This window comes from Herpailurus yagouaroundi, unplaced genomic scaffold (assembly GCF_014898765.1).
Source record: "Herpailurus yagouaroundi ecotype Mexico unplaced genomic scaffold, PumYag 77, whole genome shotgun sequence".
NCBI classification, from domain to species: Eukaryota; Metazoa; Chordata; class Mammalia; order Carnivora; family Felidae; genus Herpailurus; species Herpailurus yagouaroundi.
The window spans coordinates 80,461,704-80,472,741 of record NW_024412388.1 but is presented as its reverse complement, the minus strand read 5'-3'; the positions used below and the strand labels follow the sequence as shown (position 1 = coordinate 80,472,741).

General features: G+C 44.4%; 1 long non-coding RNA gene across 1 annotated transcript; it reads left to right on the top strand.

Moving 5' to 3' along the window:
* The first annotated feature begins 662 nt into the window (after positions 1-662).
* On the top strand, positions 663-5,823 carry LOC121027498 (uncharacterized). The gene is made up of 2 exons (XR_005788762.1): positions 663-4,323; positions 5,152-5,823. It is a non-coding gene; the product is annotated as an uncharacterized LOC121027498 (long non-coding RNA).
* Positions 5,824-11,038: the final 5,215 nt, after the last annotated feature.

Genomic DNA, 11,038 nt, shown 5'->3' with positions numbered 1-11,038 from the left:
AGAAGTTGCTATGTGGAGGGACAACCAACAGGGTTATGGACACAGGGGAGACACCCTTCTGGGGACTTCCAAAAAGAACTGAAGGACGTTTTAAGGGACCAGGGAGCCTGTTTTTACGTGGGATCCTGCAATAGAAAATGTCTAGGCATACATGTATATGCGTTCCTTTGTCTGGAAGGATGATTTTCTTAGGAAAATGGGATTATAAAAGGAGGCAGGAAATTTCACTTTTGGTTGTATACACTTCTGTGATGTTTAATTTTTTGTTGTAAGGAACATATATTACTTTCATAACAGTAACATACAAGAAGACAGTCCCATTTAGAAAAACAAACAAACAAACAAACAAAAAGGCACCAGATGTAGCATTTGGCTTTCACAGATTGAAAGTGTGCTGGTGACAGACAGCACGAGCCCACAATCACGTCATCAAGTGTACATTGCAGCCTGTGGCAGGGAAGAAAGCACGGAGGGGTAAGATGCATGAGAGATTCCCTAGCCCCAGGTCTGGAACTGAACCATGTCCAAGGGCAAAAGCTGGTTTGGTGGCCAGCATGGAGTGCCAGAGTTAGTTATAATCCCTGGCATAGAGGCCAGGACTTTTTCTGCCCCTTTTTCTCTTTTGAAAAAACGCCTTCTTTTGTGGGCTCAAAGGGCTTCTCTCACACCCACTTAAGCTGCAAGCAAGAGATGGAATCGAGGTCTCACACCCTGCTGCTCTCGGGAAAATGTCCAACGTCTTCATCAAGATTCACAAGGCCTGGCCCCTGACTTCCTCTCCAGCCTATCTCTCCCCTCTTCCAGCTCTTGCTCCAGGCAATACACTACGTGCTGTCCCCAGACTGTCACCTCTCTCACCTGGAACCCCTTGCCTGCCCCTTCATTCCTTCTTCTATCCCCAGCTGCACTGTTACCTCAGAGTCCTGCCAGGGTCCCCCACTGAGTGAGAAACCATCAGCTCTGCTCCTGGAACAGCCTGGGTCATCTCTGAAACATTACCACTCTGTAGAATGGTTGCCTGATTACATGCCTGGTAGCTGTTGTCCTGGCCAGGGTGATAGTATTACCACAGTGACCTCCAGTTTGGGCCCTAGGCTCCATAAACATTTGCTGAATGAGTAACTTGCTGGCCCGGCCTAGCCCATCAGGCACCTTCAGGTCAGGCACCACTGTGTTCTTGCTGGCTCACCATGACCTCCTCAGAGTTCCTGAGGGAAAGATGGTGGGAAAACCCCAACAGTTAACTGCCCTTACTAAAGTGTCTCTTCCTGGAAGAGAAACTTCAACACAAAAAGAGAGTTACATATCAACAGAAGTAATGGCATATAGACTTTCCTCATGAAGTTCTCACTGTGTCAATTTACCAGGAGCAAAGAACCCGGCAGGGCAGAGAAAGGCATACCAAGGGACTGGAGTTCCGGCTCTGACGCCACCCCAAAGCACTGTGACTTTGGGCAGATCCCTTCACTTCTCTGGCCTGTCTGTCCCAGGCCTAGGAAGTAAAGGGCTGGGTCAGGTCCTCGCTAAAATCCTGGGAGGAGAGGCAGGAGAGAAGCTGAGCAATCTGAAAAGCACATCAGTTGGTCCCCACTCAACCTTGACCTCAGCCCTGGATATGGCCCAACTCAAATCCTCCTCCCTAAAACAAACCCCCCTACAGTGGGCATTTACAGTCTGGGTTACAGGGCAAAATTCCCACCAAGGCCTTGCAGTTGGTGCTTTTGACAAACAAACAAATCTAGACTGAACTGGCACCTTTCCTTTAAGAGGAAGAACAGGAAGGACACCTCCTCACACCACATTCCCCACAGTACAAGTTGTAGTTGGACCTTATTTCTACCCAGACCGGGTAATTACCAGACCCATGGTGCTGGGCTATGTCACCAGCCTGAGCCTCCCTCCCTGAGACAATGCTGGAGGTAAATCCACGCCCCCTGTCCAAGGCACTAGGGTTGGGAGACTGTGGACCACATTATAAGGAAGAGGGGAGCACATCTATTCCCACCGATTTCACTGAACTGGGGGAAAAGGAGAGAATTTGCTGCTATTTTTCCTGAATTCTACCAAATGCACACCAGCTTGGATATTGATCACATGTGAGTTCAAGTCCCAATTCTGCCACTTTCTAATTATTTCACTTTGGACCAGTTACCAGCCTCTCTGCGTCTGTTTCAAATCTGTAGAGTGGGGATATAATGCTCATACTGGAGGCCTCCCTTGAAGGGTTGTTATGAGGATTAAATGAAACACCTGACAAACATCTAGCACAGGGCCTTTTTAGCGCTAAGTGCTTAGCAAATGCTAGCAACTGTTAACAGCCTGGAAATGTCTGGCACAGAGCAATGGGGCTTATGTTTTTAAAATAATTTCCCCATTAATCATGGTCAGAACCAAATCCTGATCCCACAGCCCAGAATTCAGGTCTTGTCATGCCACCTCACTTACCGCCCCATAGTTTCAGCTACTTTTGATTAAACAACGGAGAACTCAGAGTTGTGAAAATGAAAATCTCCAGGCAAAGACTGTCCCACTCCTGACCACAGCAGCAGACCCAAACCCAGGAATCCCCACAGCTTGGATCTGAGGTTTCTTTCTGTCCTAGCAGTACAGCCCTGAGATCAGGCGGCCCAATTCCAAGTTACTGACTTTGAGCCTGGGATGCCTCTCCCCCAGTGAGCTTTTGTTCCTAGGGGAACCTTTAGAATACTTACTTTTGAATCTCATGAAAAATCCCTGTGAGGGAGTAAGAACCAGGAAGTTAGAAACACCTTGGGAATGCATGATAATGAGTGGCCCCTGAACAAAGAGCTGTCTCTGCCAGCTCTGGGCCAATAAATCTTTTTTTGCTCTTTGGGTTGGTCTCAGTTTCTTTATTTAAATGAAACCAAAGGATCAAGACGGGGCATGGAGTAGAGAGAAAAAAGACATCCTAGCCAAACTCTCCTTGACTTGGTTAATAAATAAACCAGGGATTAAGCTGCTCTAGCACATTCTATTCTGTAGCCCAGAAGGGATCCTCCTCATTCCAAGGGACATGGACACTAGATTAGTAGCTTCAGTCCCTACCCAACTTCCCTGTGTCTGTGTCTGCTGAATGTGGTGGTTGACAAGACCACCTCGAACCCCAGAGTCACTTCTGGGGTACCACCAGGACCAGAAAGGATCCAGAGGCAAAGAGAAGCTTCTGGGGCCCTGATAAACAAAATTGGCCCATGAAGGCATGGTGTATGCCTGGCAGTGTGCCAACCACTTTCCATGTATCTCCTTAGTTAATCCTCATAACCCCATACCGGGGAACTGTTATTAGTATGACGGCTCCGAGGGGTTGAGTGGCATGCTCAAGAAATTGGCAGAAATAATCTTAAACCCCACAACTTGATGTGGGAGGGTATCATATAATACTGCCTTTACCATTTCACTACAAATTTTAAATGATGTAGTATTTCCAAAAATTAGGAAATTAGTAAGCAGTGGATTTATCTGGGAAGGTTTGGAAAAGGGGAAGGATTTGCAGGGTCCCGGGGAAGGGGAAGAGGCAAGGACCCCACGTGCTGGGAAGAAGTCCTACATGTGCAAGAAGCAGGGGCAAGACCCAGATCAGACTTTTCTACAGCAAATGTTCTCACTTCCCTCCTGTAATGTATCTAATCTGGAAATTAAAGGCTACCTGAGCATGTATAAAAGGCTACTTGAGCGCTGTCAAAACACCTATTAATTTTAGCAGCTCTTATAAATGCCTTGCCCGGGCACTCAGGATGGAAGAGCTGCCAGGAGGGCATGTGTCTTCCCAAGTGGGTCTCCTCAGCCAAACTCTGCTGACATTCCTTTCCCGCCATGGACCTCAGGCATTGCAAGGTGGGGCAGCTCATGACAGCTTCCTCCACACAAGCTCTTTGGACTCAAAAATCCTTTTTTTTTTTTTTTTAAGTTGTTCTTTCTTTGCTCTTTGGAAACTACTGTTCAGATGGTTCTGCAAGTTTAATTTCTTCACTCTTCGGCACTGAGAATTTTGCTTTTGTTTTTAATAGACTTATGCAAATCAAACGTATAATATTTCTCTTAAATTGAGGTCATCTGGGTGACTAGTTCAAGATTCAGAACAAGATGCATTCCAGGATGTCCTGACACAACCAGAGAGGGACTGTCACTGTCTGGCTGAGCCCCCAGTTCCCCATGGGAGAATGTTGAGCCCACTGTCAGCCCCCAGCTCCCACATAGCACGAGTCTCTCCTTCCTCCTCAGGCCCTCAGCCGTAGGTAAGTCTCTGCCTCCGACTCACAGATCTCTCTGTGACCAAGCCACCATGTAGGAAAGTTCCTGGAGGTGAGTGTCATGCTTCATCCACTCTTCCAACAAGTATGCCTTATTGCCTTCTAAGTACAAGGAAATTGCGGGGCTCTGGAATACAGCTAGCTGTGAGCAAGACTGTCCTGGCATTGGAAAGGCATCGGACTTATCATACTTAAGAGTACAGACTCTGCAGCTAGATTGCCTGGATCAGAATCTCAGCTCTCCCACATGCTAACTATGTGACCCTGGGAAAGTCACTTAACCTCTGTGTATCTTAGTTTCCTCATGTATACAATGGTGATGATAACAGTACCCACCTCCCAGCTATGAGAGGATTAAGTGAATTCATGTTTAGGTGAATTCACTGTATTTATGACTAGTAGCCAGTAAATCCTATGTATAAGTTAGTACTACAGACTGTCGTGATCATGAACCTGATAAAAGTGCTCTCTACAGCCAGCATTAGTACAGGATGTTTTAGGAGGACACGAGAGGGGTGCATAACCCAGACAAGGGGCCAAAAGATGTCACACGTTCAACAGACACTTAAAGAATCGGATAACCAAAGTGAGGGTATGTGAGGACAGGAGAGGGTCCAGAAGGAGGGACAGCAGGTGCAAAAGCATGGAGGCAAAAATCCATGCTTGCTTTGGCAACTTTGCTTCATTTAAAGAAACAAGTGACAGTAAGTCAGTCACCAAATAACAGTTATTACAGACTTTGTAATGTGCTTTAACCATTAATGTAAAAACAGTGAAGAATTCAGATTCAGATGACAAAGAGCAAGTCTGAACTAAATTTATCTCTGAAGGTTATACCAACAGGTCAGAATGGCTCACAAGTTCTCTTTATTTCCAATAGGAAACAAACATTTATGGACCTCACGGTTTGGGGTTAGCTGGATCATTTCTTGGAAGATTTCTGATCTGTAACAGAAGACATAGCAGAGTCTTGCTTTTTAGTCCCCACCTCTGTCCCCGGCTCCTCACCTGCATGTGCTAGTTACACAACAAATGGCTTTTTTTTTTTCCTTTATACTCACATGCACTGAATTTTAGTTCGTATCCTAATTGTTTGGATTTTTTTTAACAAATGCTTTTTAGACGGCAAATGTTAAAATGAATTTTGCCAATGCCCCATGCTTCTCTTCCCACTCAGTTCACAGAAAGCAAGTTTGGGCCTGCCTCTGATCTCTTGCAGCAGCAAGCTAATCTCCAAGATGACCTCACTGCAGAACTGTGTTTTATAATCAGCTAGCAAATCTCAGCATGAACCGAGAGCAAAGGTTAGAAAGACAATAAAAACACAAACAAGCCAGGATTGTACAAGTCAGGTTAGTTCAGAGAACCAGCTGGACCTATGATTAAATTTTAATTAAAAAAAAGAAACAAAAAACCAACAACTATAGGAGGAGAAGTCTTCCCAGCAGATAAGAATCCTTTTCAGAAGAAGAGCAAGACCTTTTTCTTATTAACAAATGGAGACGTTGTAGTTCCTGAGATAATAAACAAAGGAAAAGGATTTGAAAATTCACCTAAGCTGTGGATTTTTGAACAGGTTTTGCCGGAGGGAAACCTTTGTTCACATGAAATACTTACCAAGATGTGTAAGTAAAACACACTAAGACAGAGCTGCTCTAGCTAAAGGCAGGGTCGAGGCCCCAGTTCCAGCTGTTGCCCACCCGACCCTTGAGCACTTCTAAAACCACTCTTGTGGTCTAACCCACTGCACCTGTCACTTTACAGAAGAAAAGCCCGAGGCTCAGAGGAAAATATTTGACTTGCCCTAGGCCACACAGCTAGCCGCTAGCAGAGCCAGGAGAAGTTCCTAGGTCTACCACTTTAAATTCAGTGACCCTGCCATGACACTACACAGACAGGAGGGGAAATACGCTCACTAACATGGAGAGGGTGGCTGATGGGAAGCGGACGGAGCATGAAGAGGAGGACTGCCCTGTTAAACGCAGAAGGATGGGGCAGGGCAAAGGCATGCAGTGGCTACTAGCTGTTCGGGGGCTCCAAGATGCCTGCTTATGTGAGAAGACAGCATATCCCATCTTTCTGCTGGATTACCAGCCCACAATGATTTATTCACATGTTCAGATCAACAGACATTAGCTGAGCATCTGCTCTTAGGTGCTAGGCAGCATGCTGGGTACAGCAATCCAAAAGCAAGTAAGCCACCCACCACCCCAGCACACCTGGGCTAGTACAGAAGACACAATAGAAACCCCAGCAACAGCCAGTGTGAGACCGCAGTGGTGGACCTGCAGGGTAGCTACACAGGAGGGGGAGGGGCAAAGAGAGGAGTTCACTGGGAGAAGCGAAGATGGCCCAGAAGAAAAGACACCCATGCTGTGTTTCCAAGGATGAGTTTGTCAGCAGGCAGACAGGAGAGGAGGGACTTCTCATTCCGGGAGTTCAGAAACAGGTTTTAAATGGAGGCGAGAGGTGCCCATTTGCAGTTGAGAAAGATCACCTCGGTGGCATTGTGGAGATCCACAGCATGAGAAGGCTTCTGCAAAGGGTTGAAAGGAGGGGACCAAAAGCAGAGATGGAAACCGGGTGGTTTTCACAAAGAAAATCAGCGTGGGGAGTGGAAGCCATAAAGGAGGAAAGGAGGGCTCCCTGGGCTCCCACAATTCCAGAAACTGCTAGAAGGTAGTGCACCAAGTGACCAAGTGAGATACAGAACAGTTTAGGAGGGAGACGGGGAGCCAGGTTTAGTGGCCAAGAGTTCAGGGCGCCAGTGGGCACTCCAAGTGGAGGTGTCCAGCAAGGACGTGGGTGTAAGAGTCATCCAATGGTGCACACCACACAAGGCTCTAACTTCTCAAGGACGAGCCACTGCCCTGTTTCCCCCTGTCTGAAGGCTTGTAGTAACTAGAACTTGGTGAAATTGTGTGTTGTAGGTTTCTCCTTCCCTAAGCTATCTAGTAGAATCCAAACCCTATCAACTTTTAACACACGTTAGCTGGAGAATAACAGCCACACCCCAGAGAAACTGGCTTGTTCTATCTGATGTGGGACATCTTCTTTACAGGAAAAGTGAGTGAAACATTGGTGCGGCTTGAATTATCATAAGGTGAGCCCCTGTGTAACCTCGCCTAAGTCAGAAAGTAAAATGTTGGCGGCACTCCAGAAGCCAGCTGTGTGCACCTCTCAACTCACAGCCCTGCCCTCACTCTCAGAAGTGACCACTGTCTTGACTTTTGGGACTACTGCTTTTCTTTACTTTCTACTTGTTTGTTTAATGCTTATTTATTTTTGAGAAAGAGAGAGAGCATGTGCAAGCGGGAGAGGGGCAGAGAGAGAGGGAGACACAGAATCCCAAGGGGGCTCCAGGCTCTGAGCTGTCAGCACAGAGCCTGATGCAGGGCCGGAACCCATGAACCTCGAGACCTGAGCGGAAGTCGTACGCTTGAGCAACTGAGCCACCCAAGCGTCCCTCTACTTTTAATACCTATGTATGCATCCTCAAATGGTATGGTATGGTGTTAGCAATACAAGTGAACTCGTATTACGAGATTAAAAGAAATGAAATAAAACAATATGATAGTGTGCCACTGGATGGAAGACAGAGATAGAAGGGAACGACTAGAAACAAATCCAAGTATGTAGATGAATTAGAAGATACCTATTTCATATCTTGTATCAAAAAAATGCCAAATGGAGTAAAGATTTAGTGTAGAAACTGAAGCAATAAAAGTACTAGCAGAAAATAGAGGGAGATATTGTTATGTTACCTCATGGTAGAAAGGCCTTTCTAAGCATAACACCAAAAGCTAAAGCCACAAGGGAAAAGAATATCAGATTCGTTTATAAAGAAATAAAAAGCTTCCATAAATCAATTAACACAGTAACCAAAACTTTTTGGTTTAACCAAAACTAAAAAGAAAATTCCAAATGGGAAATCACATGTGACATAAGACTAACAAAGCAATTATGTCCTTAGTTTTTACGAATCAGTAAGAAAATAAAACATGACAGGGGTGCCTGGGTGGCTCAGTCAGTTAAAGCATCTGACTTGGTTTTGGCTCAGGTCATGATCTCACAGTTGGTGAGTTCAAACCCAGCGTCTGGCTCTGCACTGACATCGTTAAGCCTGCTCTGGATACTCACCCTCCCGTTCTCTCTGCCCCTTCCGTTGCTCATGCTCTCTGTCACTATTTCTTTCTCTCTCTCTCCAAATAAATAAACTTAAAAAGAATTTAACATCAAAAAAAGTTTAAAAAACGATTAATGATGTACTTAAAAGTAGCTTTAATAACAAAAGAAAATGTCTTCTATGATGTTAAGTTTTTTTATTAAAAAAATTGTTTACTGGTTATTTTTGAGAGACAGAGCATGAGGTAGGGGGTGGGGGTGGGGTGGGGCAGAGAGCAAGGGAGACACAGTAATCCGAAGCAGGCTCCAGGCTCTGAGCTGTCAGCATAGAGCTTGATGTGGGGTTCAAACCCACAAACCATGATATCATGACCTGAGGCAAAGTAAGATGCTCAACTGACTGAGCCACCCATGTGCTCCAAGTTTTTTTTAAATAAAGATAGTTGTTGACAGTATGAATTCTAGTCATGTAAAAAAAATGTATTTAAAAAAACAAAGTAGATACCTTTGAGTCTGGGCCTCTAGGAATAACTCCCAGAGTGACACTGCTAACCTAAGTGTCCTTCCAAAAGAACTGCTCCTGTGTCACAATAAGAAGGGTGAGCAATCAAGAGGCTGCCACTGAACCTGCTGATTTTGAGAAAGTATTACTATCACTTTGTTCCAGGGATCAGGAAGCGGCGCAAACTGCCTCCTGACACCTGTAAAGCTAGGGATAGGACACGAGACCGTGGCTGTTGCGAGATGCAGGATGCCCTCCATCACACTTTGAGATCTAAAACTCGCACATGGCATTGACGTAATCTAACTTGTACCTAGAAGGAGGGCTGCAAGGGATGCTGAGATGACAGGGTTTCGCTTCCACGCTCTGCTGCACACGAAGGCACCCCGGAAGGTATTTGGGGATTGAGTGCCAACCGAAGATTTCTACCACAGAGCACATTATCAAATAATGTAGAATGGACTTCCTGTAGCAGTGAGGCACTGAGGACTGTGTTCCACCGGCAAACCACCACCCCAGGAATTGAACAGCAGCCTCCGGTCTTTCATGGAATGTTGTCTAACATGCCTCATTGGAATTGCTACAGAAACAGGAACCGGGAGGGAAGAAACTTGGCCTGTGAAGTTTTTTAAAACATGTCTCAATTACTCCTTACCAAAAGCTTGTTTGTCTCCAGGGGTTACATACTGAATAGATATGTGCTAGTTGCCTTGATCAAACATGCTTTAAGGTCAAAAACATGCCCCGAATTAGCAATGTTCTGGTCTGTGTGTCAAGAGAGACTGGAAAATAATTCAGTATAAAAATGGGAAAAATGCTTATGCTACAATATTAATTTTAAAGGCATGTAAAACTACATAGAGTATGATCACAATATATCATAAAACAATAAAATCTTACCAGTAATCAAAGAATACCAAGATACACTTACCCATCAGACAGGCAAAAATTGAAGAGACAGATAATATCTAGTGTTAGTGACTGTGGGAGGAAATAGGTAGTCTTACACAATTTAAATTTGAGTGTAGGGGTGCCTGGGTGGCGCAGTCGGTTAAGCGTCCGACTTCAGCCAGGTCACGATCTCACGGTCCGTGAGTTCGAGCCCCGCGTCGGGCTCTGGGCTGATGGCTCGGAGCCTGGAGCCTGTTTCCAATTCTGTGTCTCCCTCTCTCTCTGCCCCTCCCCCGTTATGCTCTGTCTCTCTCTGTCCCATAAATAAATAAAAACGTTGAAAAAAAATTAAAAAAAAAATAAATTTGAGTGTAAATTGGTTCAGCGGTAGCTTTAATAAAAGCAGGAAATGCACACCCTTTAAGACTGTAGTACTACATTTAGTTATTGGAGAAAAATGTTCCCCTGTGTACAAAGAGGCAAGTACTAAGAATGTTTATGGCCCAATGTTTATTCTAGCAAAATTCTGAAAGCAATTATCTGGCCATTAAATACAGAGAATAAATAAATTATAGTATGGGCAGCACAAAAGGAAAGGTGTCTCCTGACATGTATCGTGGCAGTCTGAACACCCCCAGAAAATTGTGCCAAAGGGTTTAAAAACAAATATACAATAAAAGTAAACACACACGCACACATAGAGACACACACAGAACAAACTTCAGGTAACTATTTTGGATTGTAAACAAGGATAAATTTAATGTTCAAACAATCTGATAAAATAACCATTTGGAAAATAAATGAATTATAGTATGTTCATATAATGGAGTATTACGTTGTTTTTAATATGGACAAGATAGACATCTGTGTACTGTATTGTCTGTTATGGAGAATAATATAATAGTGTATTATTAAATTTAAAATTGAGAGTGGGGTGCCTGTGTGGCTCAGTCAGTTAAGCATCAGACTCTTGATTTTGGCTCAGGTCATGATCTCATGTTTGTGAGATACAGCCCTGCACGGTCAGTGCAGAGCCTGCCTGGGATTCTCTCCTTTTTCTCTGCCCCTCCCATTTGCGTTCTCTAAATAAACAAACAAACAAACTTTAAAAATTAAAAAAATTTAAATCAATTGCATAAAATAACATTAAACCAAGATTTGATAATTTGAACCCATTTTACCTTATTAAGAATAAAATGTACCAGGTGATTCCTTAATAAGGTAAAATTAATTCTAATTCTCACATTTT